General features: G+C 49.0%; 1 long non-coding RNA gene across 2 annotated transcripts; it reads right to left on the bottom strand.

Annotated features, from left to right (window-relative positions):
• Positions 1 to 2,769: 2,769 nt before the first annotated feature.
• LOC136198332 (uncharacterized) lies at positions 2,770 to 4,798 on the bottom strand. 2 transcript variants are annotated; one of them, XR_010672760.1, is made up of 5 exons: positions 4,754 to 4,798; positions 3,267 to 4,269; positions 3,120 to 3,216; positions 2,956 to 3,063; positions 2,770 to 2,890 (listed from the first exon to the last, which is right to left on the bottom strand). It is a non-coding gene; the product is annotated as an uncharacterized lncRNA (long non-coding RNA). The 2 variants fall into 2 exon arrangements; XR_010672759.1 differs by lacking the exon at positions 4,754 to 4,798 and having other exon boundaries at positions 3,267 to 4,744.
• Between the last annotated feature and the right edge of the window lie 12,681 nt (positions 4,799 to 17,479).

Here is a 17,479-nt window from a genome sequence, read left to right as displayed (position 1 = left end):
TTGAGAATAAATACCGAATTAATTCCGAATAAATGCCGCATTAATTCCGAATAAAAGCCGCATTAATTACGAATAAATTCTCCCCAAGACAAATTGTCCCCAGGTAAAATTGTCCCAGGACAAATTGTCCCAGGACAAATTGTCCCAGGACAAATTGTACCAAGGACAAATTGTCCCGGGACAAAATGTCCCCAGGAAAAATTGTCCCCAGGACAAATTGTCCCCAGGAAAAATTGACCAGGACAAATTGTCCCAGGACAAATTGTCCCAGGAAAAATTGTCCCAGGAGAAATTCTCCCCAGGACAAATTGTCCCAGAACAAATTGTCCCCAGGACAAATTGTCCTGGGGACAAATTGTCCCAGGACAAATTGTCCCCAGCACAAATTGCCCCAGGATAAATTGTCCCAGGATAAAAGATTGTCCCAGGACAATTTGTCCAGGGGACAAATTGTCCGAGGACAAATTGTCCAGGGGACAAATTGTCCCAGGACAAATTGTCCCAGGACAAATTGTCCACAGAACAAATTGTCCCAGGACAAATTGTCTTAGGACAAATTGTCCCCAGGACAAATTGTCCCAGGACAAATTGTCCCCAGGACAAATTGTCCCAGGACAAATTGTCCCCAGGACAAATTGTCCCAGAAAAAATTGTCCCCAGGACAAATTGTCGCAGGACAATTTGTCCTGGGGACAAAATGTCCCAGGACAAATTGTCCTGGGACAATTTGTCCTGGGACAATTTGTCCTGGGACAAATTGTCTCAGGACAAATTGTCCCACGACAAATTGTCCCAGGACAAATTGTCCCAGGACAAATTGTCCCAGGACAAATTGTACCCAGGGCAAATTGTACCCAGGAAAAATTGTCCCAGGACAAATTGTCCCAGGAGAAATTGTCCCCAGGACAAATTGTCCCAGAACAAATTCTCCCAAAAATTACAGCGAAATTACAGGGGGTTAGCCAACGGGTATCTCCTGTAATAAATTACAGCGAAATTACAGGAGGTTAGCCAACGGGTATCTCCTGTAATAAATTACAGCGAAATTACAGGGGGTTAGCCAACGGGTATCTCCTGTAATAAACTACAGCGAAATTACAGGGGCTAGCCAACGCGTCTCTCCTCTCATAAATTACAGCGAAATTATAGGGGGTTAGCCAACGGGTTTCTCCTGTAATAAATTAAAGCGAATTTACAGGGGCTAGCCAACAGGTATCTCCTGCAATAAATTACAGCGAAATTACAGGGGGTTAGCCAACGGGTTTCTCCTGTAATAAATTAAAGCGAATTTACAGGGGCTAGCCAACAGGTATCTCCTGTAATAAATTACAGCGAATTTACAGGGGGTTAGCCAACGGGTTTCTCCTGTAATAAATTACAGCGAATTTACAGAGGCTAGCCAACGGGTATCTCCTGTAATAAATTACAGCGAAATTACAGGGGGTTAGCCAACGGGTCTCTCCTGTAATAAATTACAGCGAAATTACAGAGGCTAGCTAACGGGTCTCTCCTGTAATAAATTACAGCGAAATTACAGGGCTAGCCAACGGGTCTCTCCTGTAATAAACTACAGCGAAATTACAGGGGGTTAGCCAACGGGTCTCTCCTGTAATAAATTACAGCGAAATTACAGAGGCTACCTAACGGGTCTCTCCTGTAATAAATTACAGCGAAATTACAGGGCTAGCCAACGGGTCTCTCCTGTAATAAACTACAGCGAAATTACAGGGGGTTAGCCAACGGGTCTCTCCTGTAATAAATTACAGCGAAATTATGGGGGGGTAGCCAACGGGTCTCTCCTGTAATAAATTACAGCGAAATTACAGGGTCTAGACAACAAGTCTCTCCTGTAAAAAATTACAGCCAAATTACAGGGGGTTAGCTAACGGGTCTCTCCTGTAATAAACTATAGCGAAATTACAGGGGCTAGCCAACGGGTCTCTCCTGTAAAAAATTACAGACAAATTACAGGGGGCTAGCCAACGGGTTTCCCTGTAAAAAATTACAGCGAAATTACAGGGGCTAGCCAACGGGTCTCTCCTGTAATAAACTACAGCGAAATTACAGGGGGTTAGCAAACGGGTCTCTCCTGTAATAGATTACAGTGAAATTACAGGGGGTTAGAGAAGGGGTCTCTCCTGTGATAAACTACAACGAAATTACAGGGGCTACCCAACGGGTCTCTCCTGTGAGGACAAATTGACCCAGGAAAAATTGTCTGAGGACAAATTGTCCCCAGGACAAATTGTCCCAGGACAAATTGTCCAAGGACAAATTGTCCCCAGGATAAATTGTCCCCAAGACAAATTTTCCCAGGACAAATTTTCCTAGGACAAATTCTCCCAGGACAAATAGTCCCAGGACAAATTGTCCCTGGACAAATTGTCCCAGGACCAATTGTCCCCAGGACAAATAGTCCCAGGACAAATTGTCCCTGGACAAATTGTCCCAGGACCAATTGTCCCCAGGACAAATTGTGCCAGGACAATTTGTCCTGGGGACAAATTGTGCCAGGACAAATTGTGCCAGGACAATTTGTCCTGGGGACAAATTGTGCCAGGACAATTTGTGCCAGGACAATTTGTCCTGGGGACAAATTGTCCCAAGGACAATTTGTCCTGGGGACAAATTGTCCCAGGACAATTTGTCCCAGGACAAATTCTCCCCAGGAGAAATTCTCCCAGGACAAATAGTCCCAGGACAAATTGTCCCTGGACAAATTGTCCCTGGACAAATTGTCCCAGGACAATTTGTCCTGGGGACAATTGTCCCCAGGACAACTCTACCTACATCACATACCTTTGCCCCCTCGAGAGTCATCCTTCCTTCTGATTGCCTTCCCTTCCTTTCCTCCCCTTCCCACACGCGTCCCTTGCTTATATCCTTCTTCCTTACATATATAAAGAAACAAATTAGAGACCCCTCAATAACTAAAACTCTACCTACATCACATACCTTTGCTCCATCCATAGCCATCGTTCCTTCTGATTGTTTTTCCTTCCTTTCCCTCCCCTCTCACTCGCGTCCCTTGCTTATATCCATCTTTCTTACGCTCTTACACATCTAAAGAAACGAATTAGAGACCCCCCAATAACTAAAACTCTACCTACATCACATACCATCGATCCCTTGATATTCCTTCTCTTCCCTGCCTGCTTGTTCCTCTTCTCCCTCGCGCCCCATCTCCTTGTCATTGTTCCTCCCATCCCTATGCCCCTAAGAAAACTAATTAGAAATATGTAACACAATTAGGAACCATTATATACCTATCAGTATTGACTCTGCCCTAACATTGCCCCTATACACATTAACAAAGCCACACAACTCATAAACAATTGCACGGCACTTATCTGACATCCTCCAGAAACCCTCTGTTTACAAAAAGGGAGAAGGCAAAAGGCACAGGAGAAGGCAAAAGGCAAAGGGAGAAGGCAAAAGGCAAAGGGAGAAGGCAAAAGGCAAAGGGAGAAGGAAAAAGGCAAAGGGAGAAGGCAAAAGGCAAAGGGAAAAGGCAAAAGGCAAAGGGAGAAGGCAAAAGGCAAAGGGAGAAGGCAAAAGGCAAAGGGAGATGGCAAAAGGCAAAGGGAGAAGGAAAAAGGCAAAGGGAGAAGGCAAAAGGCAAAGGGAAAAGGCAAAAGGCAAAGGGAGAAGGCAAAAGGCAAAGGGAGAAGGAAAAAGGCAAAGGGAGAAGGCACAAGGCAAAGGAGAAAGCAAAAGGCAAAGGGAGAAGGAAAAAGGCAAAGGGAGAAGGCACAAGGCAAAGGAGAAAGCAAAAGGCAAAGGGAGAAGGCAAAAGGCAAAGGGAAAAGGCAAAAGGCAAAGGAGAAGGCAAAAGGCAAAGGAGAAGGCAAAAGGCAAAGGGAAAAGGCAAAGGAGAAAGCAAAAGGCAAAGGGAGAAGGCAAAAGGCATAGGAGAAGGACAAATTGTCCCCAGGACAAATTGTCGCCAAATTCCAAACCACAATGCTCTACGATGAAGGGAAAGACGTCTACGAGACGTTCGAAACGAGTCCGAAACGCAAAAGTTGGATTTAGCGAAATTTTGACCAAATTTCGATCGCACGCGAAAAAAACCTTTTCGCGCCTTTCAGCCATCCCAAATCCTTCTTAAAAAAACCGAAAAACGGCTGCAGAAACGACTGCACGGCGCAGAAAATCGAAGGACAAAAATCGATTTTCCAATTCGCGACTCGTTTCGCGAAAAAGCGCACAACTCTGCAAGGAGACGTCGCACGAACACCGCACCGGTGCCATTCGATTCGTCGTGGTCTGACAAATAAAACCTGGTACCACGTTTACCAATTTTCGCCAATTTTTGACATAAAATTAAGCGAAACCAACAATACGCCTACGCGCGTACACCGTAAACGACACCACCTTAACCGTGCCGCCACTCCGCGACGGCGCGTCGTACGACGATAAGCGGCACTTCGATCGAGAGGGCATATGGTGCAGTTTACAAATTGCCGCCACTCGACGGCATCCGAGTCGCCGTTTGCCGTAGAGCACGTGCGAAAGAAAGGGAACACGCCCCCTTTTACGGACACATTAATTCGGCAAAAACGACGCCGAAAGCGACGCTTCGCGTCGCAAAACGTTCTAAACCGTCTCGAATCCTTCGTTTCGAAGCCATTCGAAACGAAAAATTCACTATTCGAAGCTCGCGCCACAACTTGGCGACGCGACGCGTTCGTACGCGCGCTCCGCGGGCGACGAACGCTCTAAAACTGCTTCGTAACTATCTACTACTTACATTTTGACGTCGCTCGGACCTTCGCATCGTAGAAAACGAGCCAGAAACAGTGTTTCTTCGAAAGGGGACGCGCGCGATAACATAAGCACGTGACCTCACGGGTTTAACAATGTGACGTCATAAATAAACTATTACAAATCGGGGTTTCAAATTGCTACGCCTATAGAATGGCACGGCAACACGTACAGAGCGGTTTCGCGAAGATTGGACGAGTGTAATTTGTCCCCAGGACAAACTGTCCACGGACAAATTGTCCCAGGAAAAATTGTCCCCAGGACAAATTGTCCCAGGACAAATTGTCCCAGGACAAATTGACCCAGGAAAAATTGTCCCAGGACAAATTGTCCACAGGACAAATTGTCCCAGGACAAATTGTCGCAGGACAAATTGTGCCAGGACAAATTGTCCCAGGACAAATTGTGCCAGGACAATTTGTCCCAAGAAAAATTGTCCCAAGGAAAAACTGTCCCAGGACAAATTGTGCCAGGACAAATTGTCCCAGGACAAATTGTGCCAGGACAATTTGTCCCAAGAAAAATTGTCCCAAGGAAAAACTGTCCCAGGACAAATTGTCCCAGGACAAAATTGTCCCCAGGACAAATTGTCCCAGGACAAATTGTCCCCAGGACAAATTGTCCCCAGGACAAATTGTCCCAGGACAAATTGTCCCCAGCACAAATTGTCCCAAGGAGAAATTGTCCCAGGACAAATTGTCCTAGGACAAAATTTCCCCAGGACAAATTGTCCCCAAAACAAATTGTCATAGAACAAATTATCCCAGGACCAATTGTCCCCAGGACAAATTGTCCCCAGGACAAATTGTCCCCAGGAAAAATTGTCCCAGAACAAATTCTCAAAAAATTACAGGGAAATTACAGGGGGTTAGCCAACGTGTCTCTCCTGTAATAAATTACAGCGAAATTACAGGGAGTTACCCAACTGGTCTCTCCTGTAATAAATTACAGGGAAATTACAGGGGGTGTATATATTCTGGCAGGCGGTGTATATATTCCGGCAGGCGGTGTAAATATTCCGGCAGGCGGCGTATATATTCCGGGAGGCGGTGTACGTACTCCGCCGGCAGGCGGTGTATATATTCTGGCAGGCGGGGTACGTACTCCGCCGGCAGGCGGTGTATATATTCCGGCAGGCGGTGTATATATTCAGGCAGGCGGTGTATATATTCTGGCAGGCGGTGTAAGTACTCAGCCAGCAGGCGGTGTATATTTTCCGGCAAGCGGTGTACGTACTCCACCAGCAGGCGGTGTATATATTCCGGCAGGCGGTGTATATATTCCGGCAAGCGGTGTACGTACTCCGCCAGCAGGCGGTGTAGATATTCCTGCAGGCGGTGTAGATATTCTGGCAGGCAGTGTACGTACTCCGCCGGCAGGCGGTGTATATATTCCGGCAGGCGGTGTACGTACTCCTCCAGCAGGCGGTGTATATATTCCGGCAAGCGGTGTACGTACTCCGCCAGCAGGTGGTGTAGATATTCTAACAGGCGGTGTATTCCGGCAGGTTGGTGTATATATTCCGGCAGGCGGTGTACGTTCACTGCCGGAGGCGGTGTATATATTCCGGCAGGCGGTGTATTCCGGCCGGCGGTGTAGATATTCTGGCAGGCGGTGTAAGTACTCCGACGGCAGGCGGCGTATATATTCCGGCTGGCGGTGTATATATTCTCGCAGGCGGTGTACGTACTCCTCCAGCAGGCGGTGTAGATATTCTGGCAGGGGGTGTACGTACTCCGCCAGCAGGCGGTGTATATATTCCAGCAGGCGGTGTATATATTCCGGAAAGCGGTGTACGTACCCCGCCGGCAGGCGGTGTATATGTTCCGGCAGGCGGTGTATATATTCCGCCAGGCGGTGTATATATTCAGGCAGGCGGTGTATATATACCGGCAGGCGTGTACGTACTCTGCCAGCAGGCGGTGTATATATTCCGGCAAGCGGTGTATATATTCCGGAAGGCAGTGTACGTACTTTGCCGACAGGCGGTGTATATATTCCGGCAGGCGTGTACGTACTCCGCCGGCAGGCGGTGTATATATTCCGGAAAGCGGTGTATATATTCCGGAATGCGGTGTACGTACTCCGCCGGAAGGCGGTGTATATATACCGGCAGGCGTGTACGTACTCCGCCGGCAAGCGGTGTATAAATTCCGGCAGGCGTGTACGTACTCCGCCGGCAAGCGGTTTATATATTCCGGCAGGCGTGTACGTACTCCGCCGGCAGGCGGTGTATATATTCTAGAAAGCGGTGTATATATTCCGGCAGACAGTGTACGTACACCGCCGGCAGGCGGTGTATATATACAGGCAGGCGAGTACGTACTCCGCCGGCAAGCGGTGTATATATTCCGGCAGGCGTGTACGTACTCCGCCGGCAAGCGGTGTATATATTCCGGCAGGCGGTGTATATATTCCGACAGGCGGTGTATATATTCCGGCAGGCGGTGTATATATACCGGAAGGCGTGTACGTACTCCGCCGGCAAGCGGTGTATATATTCCGGCAGGCGTGTACGTACTCCGCCGGCAAGCGGTGTATATATTCCGGCAGGCGTGTACGTACTCCGCCGGCAAGCGGTGTATATATTCCGGCAGGCGTGTACGTACTCCGCCGGCAAGCGGTGTATATATTCCGGCAGGCGTGTACGTACTCCGCCGGCAAGCGGTGTATATATTCCGGCAGGCGGTGTATATATTCCGACAGGCGGTGTATATATTCCGGCAGGCGGTGTATATATACCGGAAGGCGTGTACGTACTCCGCCGGCAAGCGGTGTATATATTCCGGCAGGCGTGTACGTACTCCGCCGGCAAGCGGTGTATATATTCCGGCAGGCGTGTACGTACTCCGCCGGCAAGCGGTGTATATATTCCGGCAGGCGTGTACGTACTCCGCCGGCAAGCGGTGTATATATTCCGGCAGGCGTGTACGTACTCCGCCGGCAAGCGGTGTATATATTCCGGCAGGCGTGTACGTACTCCGCCGGCAAGCAGTGTATATATTCCGGCAGGCGTGTACGTACTCCGCCGGCAAGCGGTGTATATATTCCGGCAGGCGGTGTATATATTCCGGCAGGCGGTGTATATATTCCGGCAGGCGGTGTATATATTCCGGCAGGCGGTGTACGTACTCCGCCGGCAGGCGGTGTATATATTCCGGAAAGCGGTGTATATATTCCGGAAGGCAGTGTACGTACTCCGCCGGCAGGCTTTGTATATATTCCTGCAAGCGGTGTATATATTACGGCAAGCGGTGTACGTACTTCGCCGGCAGGCGGTGTATATATTACGGCAAGCGGTGTACATACTCAGGAGGCAGGCGGTGTATATATTACGGCAAGCGGTGTACATACTCCGCGGGCAGGCGGTGTATATATTCCGGCAGGCGGTGTAGGTACTCCGCCGGCAGGCGGTGTATATATTCCGGAAAGCGGTGTATATATTCCGGAAGGCAGTGTGCGTACTCCGCCGGAAGGCGGTGTATATATACCGGCAGGCGTGTACGTACTCCGCCGGCAAGCGGTGTATATATTCCTGCAGGCTGTGTATATATTCCGGCAAGCGGTGTGCGTACTCCGCCGGCAGGCGGTGTATATATTCCGGCAGGCGGTGTATATATTCCGGCAGGCGTGTACGTACTCCGCCGGCAAGAGGTGTATACATTCCGGCAGGCGGTGTATATATTCCGGCAAGCGGTGTACGTACTCCGCCGGCAGGCGGTGTATATATTCCGGCAGGCGGTGTATATATTCCGGCAAGCGGTGTATATATTCCGGCAAGAAACTACAACGGCTACAACTACAACAACTACCACAACGGCTACAAAGGCTACAAAGGCTACAACCACTACAACGGCTACAACGACTACAACGACTACAACGGCTACAAAGGTACAACTACTACAACGACTACAACGGCTACAATGACTACAATGACTGCAACGGCTACAAGGACTACAACGACTACAATCACTACAATGACTACAACGACTACAACGGCTACAACGGCTACAACGTCTACAATGACTACAATGACTGCAACGGCTACAACGACTACAACGGCTACAATGACTACAATGACTGCAACGGCTACAAGGACTACAACGACTACAATCACTACAATGACTACAACGACTACAACGGCTACAACGGCTACAACGGCTACAATGACTACAATGACTGCAACGGCTACAACGACTACAACGGCTACAACGACTACAACGACTACAACGGCTACAACGGTGTATATATTCCGGAAGGCAGTGTACGTACTTTGCCGACAGGCAGTGTATATATTACGGAAGCGGTGTACATACTCCGCGGGCAGGCGGTGTATATGTACCGGCAGGCGTGTACGTACTCTGCCAGCAGGCGGTGTATATATTCCGGCAAGCGGTGTATATATTCCGGAAGGCAGTGTACGTACTTTGCCGACAGGCGGTGTATATATTCCGGCAGGCGTGTACGTACTCCGCCGGCAAGCGGTGTATATATTCCGGCAGGCGGTGTATATATTCCGGCAGGCGGTGTATATATACCGGAAGGCGTGTACGTACTCCGCCGGCAAGCGGTGTATATATTCCGGCAGGCGTGTACGTACTCCGCCGGCAAGCGGTGTATATATTCCGGCAGGCGTGTACGTACTCCGCCGGCAAGCGGTGTATATATTCCGGCAGGCGTGTACGTACTCCGCCGGCAAGCGGTGTATATATTCCGGCAAGCGTGTACGTACTCCGCCGGCAAGCGGTGTAGATATTCCGGCAGGCGTGTACGTACTCCGCCGGCAGGCAGTGTATATATTCCGGCAGGCGGTGTATATATTCCGGCAGGCGGTGTATATATTCCGGCAGGCGGTGTACGTACTCCGCCGGCAGGCGGTGTATATATTCCGGAAAGCGGTTTATATATTCCGGCAGGCGTGTACGTACTCCGCCGGCAAGCGGTGTATACATTCCGGCAGGCGGTGTATATATTCCGGGTAGCGGTGTACGTACTCCGCCGGCAGGCGGTGTATATATTCCGGCAGGCGGTGTATATATTCCGGCAAGCGGTGTACGTACTCCGCCGGCAGGCGGTGTATATATTCCGGCAGGCGGTGTATATATTTCGGCAAGCGGTGTATATATTCCGGCAGGAAACTACAACGGCTACAACTACAACAACTACCACAACGGCTACAAAGGCTACAAAGGCTACAACCACTACAACGGCTACAACGACTACAACGACTACAACGGCTACAAAGGTACAACTACTACAACGACTACAACGGCTACAATGACTACAATGACTGCAACGGCTACAAGGACTACAACGACTACAATCACTACAATGACTACAACGACTACAACGGCTACAACGGCTACAACGGCTACAATGACTACAATGACTGCAACGGCTACAACGACTACAACGGCTACAACGACTACAACGACTACAACGGCTACAACGGTGTATATATTCCGGAAGGCAGTGTACGTACTTTGCCGACAGGCAGTTTATATATTACGGAAGCGGTGTACATACTCCGCGGGCAGGCGGTGTATATATACCGGCAGGCGTGTACGTACTCTGCCAGCAGGCGGTGTATATATTCCGGCAAGCGGTGTATATATTCCGGAAGGCAGTGTACGTACTTTGCCGACAGGCGGTGTATATATTCCGGCAGGCGTGTACGTACTCCGCCGACAGGCGGTGTATATATTCCGGCAGGCGTGTACGTACTCCGCCGGCAGGCGGTGTATATATTCCTGCAGGCGTGTACGTACTCTGCCAGCAGGCGGTGTATATATTACGGCAAGCGGTGTACGTACTCCGCCGGCAGGCGGTGTATATATTCCGGCAAGCGGTGTATATATTCCGGCAGGCGGTGTATATATATTCCGGCAAGCGGTGTACGTACTCCGCCGGCAGGCGGTGTATATATTCCGGCAGGCGGTGTATATATTCCGGCAGGCGTGTACGTACTCCGCCGGCAAGCGGTGTATATTTACCGGCAGGCGGTGTATATATTCCGGCAGGCGTGTACGTACTCCGCCGGCAAGCGGTTTATATATTCCCGCAGGCGTGTACGTACTCCGCCGGCAGGCGGTGTATATATTCCTGCAGGCGGTGTATATATTCCGGCAGGCGGTGTACGTACTCCGCCGGCAGGCGGTGTATATATTCTGGAAAGCGGTGTATATATTCCGGCAGACAGTGTACGTACACCGCCGGCAGGCGGTGTATATATTCCGGCAGGCGTGTACGTACTCCGCAGGCAAGCGGTGTATATATTCCGGCAGGCGTGTACGTACTCTGCCGGCAAGCGGTGTATATATTCCGGCAGGCGGTGTATATATTCCGGCAGGCGGTGTATATATTCCGGCAGGCGGTGTATATATACCGGCAGGCGTGTACGTACTCCGCCGGCAAGCGGTGTATATATTCCGGCAGGCGTGTACGTACTCCGCCGGCAAGCGGTGTATATATTCCGGCAGGCGTGTACGTACTCCGCCGGCAAGCGGTGTATATATTCCGGCAGGCGGTGTATATATTCCGGCAAGCGGTGTACGTACTCCGCCGGAAGGCGGTGTATATATTCCGGCAGGCGGTGTATATATTCCGGCAGGCGGTGTACGTACTCCGCCGGCAGGCGGTGTATATATTCCGGAAAGCGGTGTATATATTCCGGAAGGCAGTGTATATATTCCGGCAGGCGTGTACGTACTCCGCCGGCAGGCGGTGTATATATTCCGGCAGGCGTGTACGTACTCCGCCGGCAGGCGGTGTATATACTCCGGAGAGCGGTGTAATGACGCGTTTCTCTCGAGTCAGGGTAGCGGCATGAGCGCGGAAGGAACGAGACGATTGCTGAGGAATTCCACGTGGCGGTCTGCTGGAGACGTCCATTCTCTGAACTCTGAGAAGGTACGTCGACGCCGGGAAGAGAGTCGCACCCAACGGTATCGGCGATTGAACCAAACGTTGGACGCTCGACGTCGTCTGTCTCCACGGAACGAATCCAGGCGATTTTCCCGTTGGAAACAGGGGAGGAAGTCGGTTTTCTTTGCCGAGCTGCATTTCCGCATAGTCGTCGTCTTCGTCGCCAAAAAACGACACTTTCATCACTTGAAAATGCTGCGGGTTGATCTTGAGAGCGGCAGCCGTCTTCTCCGACTGTCCTTTGACGACTTGTTCGTCGTCGTGGTCGTCGTCGTCGTCGTGGTCAACGTCTTCATCGTCCATGTGAAAGGATTTTGCAAAGGAATCCTCGTCGTCGCTGTCGTCAGCGGAGTCTTTCATTTCAGTGTCGTCGTCCAATATGAGAGGAGTTTGAGTTTGTGACGGGATAGGATCGGCTGGCGGGAAAGCGGAAGACGCTTGAGTCCGACCCGGCTTCGGCTTCGGCTGCTGATTGGCAGCCGCCGCCGCCGCCGCCGCCGCCGCCGCCGCCGCCGCCGCCGCCGCTTCTCCTTTCTGACGTTTCTTGGCAACCGCATTTTCCTCGTCGGAATCCTCGTCAACGAGGCCATACTTGGAAAAGTGATCAACCTATAGGGAAGAACGCCTGTAGAATAGATAGACAAAAAACGCATGCCGTGTCTACCTTGAAAGTCCACGCTCCGCTTCCAGGTTCGTAGTCAATGAATGTCGCGCCCATTTTCGCCGTTAGACGCTCCACTTTGTCAGAATAGCGCATTGATGCGAGTCGTTCAGGGTCCTAAAGAAAGAAAGAATATCGTATGAGAGCCATCTTCATTGGGTTTCAGAGTTTTTGCCTTGATTGCTTCTCGCGTCGATTTATCAATTGGCCACGTCTTTTCGAGGTACACAAACGCGCCTTTGTTCAATTCTTCGCCACAGGAAGGTTTGACGTCGTCGTCGTCGTCGGGATAGACGCAAATTTCTTTACGTCTTATATGAACTGAAAAAGATTAGTTTTCAAAAAAGCGAAGATCTAATCAATTAAAAATTTCACCGATTTCGTCCAAATTCAATCCGCGAACATTCGTCTTCCCTTCGAAAACGACGTACCCGTATCCCTCTCTTCCTACCTTGAAGTCCTCCACTTCGATGGGCCCAGACGAATTGTGGGACGGAGCCAACGCTTGCAATTCGGCCAACGACGGCTTCATGTAATAACCGGGCCGCGTCAAAGTGATGCCCGTCGTCGGATCGACTTTTCCCGTTCCACCCACCGAATCGGCGCCAGACGGACTCGCTCCGGAGGGAATGCTCTCGTCTCCGATCGCCGAAGACGCAGCGGGAGTGAATCCAGCGAACGTAGGAGGCTCCGCCAGCCCTCCAACGGTGCTCTCAGACGGAGTATAACTAAAACTTAAGAAAGAGAAAAGACTGAGAGCGAAGCCGGTTTTCTATTGAAATTTCTCCCACTCACGTATCCGAGAAGAGATTTCCGCCTGAGATTTCCCCCTGACGTCGTCTTCGGCGTGCTTCTGGCCACTTCGGAGCCGTTCTTGTTATGAGCGCGGAAAGAGCCGCGTTGGATGACGTCGACGTCGCGGCGGCGATGGCGGACTGTCCGACCGAAGGAGAAGCCCCTGATTGACTCGTATTGAAGGTCACACTTTTCTAAAACGATCTATGTAGTTGTTGAAGCTGCGTTCTGGACTACTACGACATTTACGTCTCGTGTCGATTTCGGCTTGATGACCAACGTCTTCACGCTCTTCCTAGGAACGAGCATATCGTGCTTCATCTTCGACAAATCCCATTCGTCGTCGTTGTCTGCGACTTCGAAAAGAATTGATTCTAAGGCCCTGAAGATAAAGTTGAGGGCATAAACTTCGATTCTAAGGCCCTGAAGATAAAGATGAGGGCCTAAACTTTGATTCTAAGGCCCTGAAGATAAAGTTGAGGGCATAAACTTCGATTTTAAGGTTCTGAAGATAAAGATGAGGGCCTAAACTTTGATTCTAAGGACCTAAAGATAAAGTTAAGGGCATAAACTTTGATTCTAAGGAGCTAAAGATAAAGTTGAGGGCCTAAACTCTGTTTCTAAGGCCCTGAAGATAAAGTTGAGGGCCTAAATTTCGATTCTAAGGCATTGAAGATAAAGTTGAGGGCCCAACGGGTCTCTCCTGTAATAAATTACAGCGAAATTACAGGGGTTAGCCAAAGGGTCTCTCCTGTAATAAATTAGAGCGAAACTACAGGGGCTAGCCAAAGGGTCCCTCCTGTAATAAATTACAGCGAAATTACAGGGGCTAGCCAAAGGGTCTCTCCTGTAATAAACTACAGCGAAATTACAGGGGGTTAGCCAACGGATCTCTCCTGTAATAAACTACAGCGAAAGTACAGGGGCTAGCCAAAGGGTCTCTCCTGTAATAAACTACAGCGAAATTACAGGGGGTTAGCAAACGGGTCTCTCCTGTAATAAACTACAGCGAAATTACAGGGGGTTAGCCAACGGGTCTCTCCTGTAATAAATTACAGCGAATTAACAGGGGGTTAGCCAATGGGTCTCTCCTGTAATAAATTACAGCCAAATTAAAGAGGCTAGCCAACGGGTCTCTCCTGTAATAAACTACAGCGAAATTACAGGGGCTAGCCAACGGGTCTCTCCTGTAATAAATTACAGCGAATTTACAGGGGGTTAGTAAACGGGTCTCTCCTGTAATAAATTACAGCGAAATTACAGGGGGTTAGCAAACGGGTCTCTCCTGTAATAAACTACAGCGAAATTACAGGGGCTAGCCAACGGGTCTCGCCTGCAATAAATTACAGCGAAATTACAGGGGCTAGCCAAAGGGTCTCTCCTGTAATAAATTACAGCGAAATTACAGGGGGCTAGCCAACGGGTCTTTCCTGTAATAAATTACAGCGAAATTACAGGGGCTAGCCAACGGGTCTCTCCTGTAATAAATTACAGCGAAATTACAGGGGCTAGCCAACGGGTCTCTCCTGTAAGGACAAATTGTCCCTAGGACAAATTGTCCCCAGGACAAATCGTCCCAGGACAAATTGTCCCATGACAAATTGTCCCAGGACAAATTGTCCCCAGGAAAAATTGTCCCCAAGACAAATTGCCCCAGGACAAATTGTCCCCAGGAAAAATTGTCCCAGGACACTGGGACAAATTGTCCCAGGACAAATTGTCCAAGGAAAAATTGTCCAAGGACAAATTGTCCCAGGACAACGAAACTTAAACAGTCTATCCCCTTCAGAAAGCTGTAGGGGCCTACTCCTACAGAAAGCTGTAGGGGTCTACTCCTACAGACAGCTGTAGGGGTAACGAAACTTAAAGAGTCTATCCCTACAGAAAGTTGTAGGGGTCTACTCCTACAGAAAGCTGTAGGGGTAACGAAACTTAAAGAGTCTATCTCTACACAAAGCTGTAATGACAACGAAACTTAAACAGTCTATCCCCTTCAGAAAGCTGTAGGGGCCTACTCCTACACAAAGCTGAGGGGTAACGAAACTTAAAGAGTCTATCTCTACAGAAAGCTGTACGGGTCTACTCCTACAGAAAGCTGTAGTGACAAATTGTTCCCAGGACATATTGTCCCCAGGAAAAATTGTCCCAGGACAAATTGTCCCCAGGACAAATTGTCCCAGGACAAATTGTCCCCAGGACAAAGTGTCCCCAGGACAAAGTGTCCCCAGGACAAATTGTCCCCAGGACAAATTGTCCCCAGGACAAATTGTCCCAGGACAAATTGTCCCCAGGACAAATTGTCCCCAGGACAAATTGTCCTAGGACAAATTGTCCCAGGGCAAATTGTCCCAGGACAAAATGTCCCCAGGACAAATTGTCCCAGAACAAATTGTCCCAGGACAAATTGTCCCCAGGACAAATTGTCCCCAGGACAAATTGTCCCCAGGACAAATTGTCCCAGAACAAATTGTCCCAGGACAAATTGTCCCCAGGACAAATTGTCCCCAGGACAAATTGTCCCAGGACAAATTGTCCCCAGGACAAATTGTCCCCAGGACAAATTGTCCTAGGACAAATTGTCCCAGGGCAAATTGTCCCAGGACAAAATGTCCAAGGACAAATTGTCCCCAGGACAAATTCTCCCAAAAATTACAGCGAAATTACAGGGGGTTAGCCAACGGGTCTCTCCTGTAATAAATTACAGCGAAATTACAGGGGGCTAGCCAACGGGTCTCTCCTGTAATAAATTACAGCAAAATTACAGAGACTAGACAACGGGTCTCTCCTAATAATAAATTACAGCGAAATTACAGGGGGTTAGCTAACGGGTATCTGCTGTAATAAATTACAGCGAAATTACAGGGGCTAGCCAACGGGTCTCTCCTGTAATAAATTACAGCGAAATTACAGGGGCTAGCCAACGGGTCTCTCCTGTAATAAATTACACCGAAATTACAGGGGCTAGCCAACGGGTCTCTCCTGTAATAAATTACAGCGAAATTACAGGGGCTAGCCAACGGGTCTCTCCTGTAATAAATTACACCGAAATTACAGGGGCTAGCCAACGGGTCTCTCCTGTAATAAATTACAGCGAAATTACAGGGGGTTAGCAAACGGGTATCTCCTGTAATAAATTACAGCGAATTTACAGGGGGCTAGCCAACGGGTCTCTCCTGTAATAAATTAAAGCGAAATTACAGAGGCTAGCTAACGGGTATCTCCTGTAATATATTACAGCGAATTTATAGGGGCTAGCCAATGGGTCTCTCCTGTAATAAACTACAGCGAAATTACAGGGGGTTAGTCAACGGGTCTCTCCTGGAATAAATTACAGCCAACTTACAGGGGGCTAGCCAACGGGTCTCTCCTGTAAAAAGTTACAGCCAAATTACAGGGGGCTAGCCAACGGGTCTCTCCTGTAATAAATTACAGCGAAATTACCGGGGCTAGACAACGGGTCTATCCTAATAATAAATTACAGCGAAATTACAGGGGGCTAGCTAACGGGTCTCTCCTGTAATAAACTACAGCGAAATTACAGGGGCTAGCCAACGGGTCTCTCCTGGAATAAATTACAGCGAAATTACAGGGGGTTAGCCAACGGGTCTCTCTTGTAATAAAATACAGCGAAATTACAGGGGGTTAGCCAACGGGTCTCTCCTGTAATAAATTACAGCGAATTTACAGGGGCTAGCCAACGGGTCTCTTCTATAATAAATTACAGCGAAATTACAGGGGGCTAGCCAACGGGTCTCTCCTGTAAGGACAAATTTTCCCAGGAAAAATTGTCCCAGGACAAATTGTCCCAGGACAAATTGTCCCTGGACAAATTGTCACAGGACCAAATGTCCCAGGACAATTGTCCCCAAGACAACTCTACCTACATCACATACCTTTGCCCCCTCGATAGTCATCCTCCCTTCTGATTGCCTTCCCTTCCAATCCTCCTCTTCCCACTCGCATCCGTTGCTCGTATCATTCTTCCTTACGCTCTTACACATCTATAAAACGAATTAGAGACCCCTCAATAACTAAAACTCTACCTACATCACATACCATCCTTCTCCTCCCTGCCTGCTTGTTCCTCTTCTCCCTCGCGCCCCATCTCCTTGTCATTGTTCCTCCCATCCCTATGCCCCTAAGAAAAGTAATTAGGAATATGTAACACAATTAGGAACCATTATTATTCTGCATTAATCTAGAATAATTTCTGCATTAATGCAGAATTAATTCAGAATTAATTCAGAATTTATTCTGAATCAATGCAGAATTTATTCTGAATTAATTTAGAATTTATTCTGAATTATTGCAGAATTTATTCTTAATTAATGC

Source organism: Oscarella lobularis, chromosome 19, assembly GCF_947507565.1.
Source record: "Oscarella lobularis chromosome 19, ooOscLobu1.1, whole genome shotgun sequence".
Taxonomy (NCBI): Eukaryota; Metazoa; Porifera; class Homoscleromorpha; order Homosclerophorida; family Oscarellidae; genus Oscarella; species Oscarella lobularis.
This window is presented reverse-complemented; position numbering and strand designations above follow the sequence as displayed.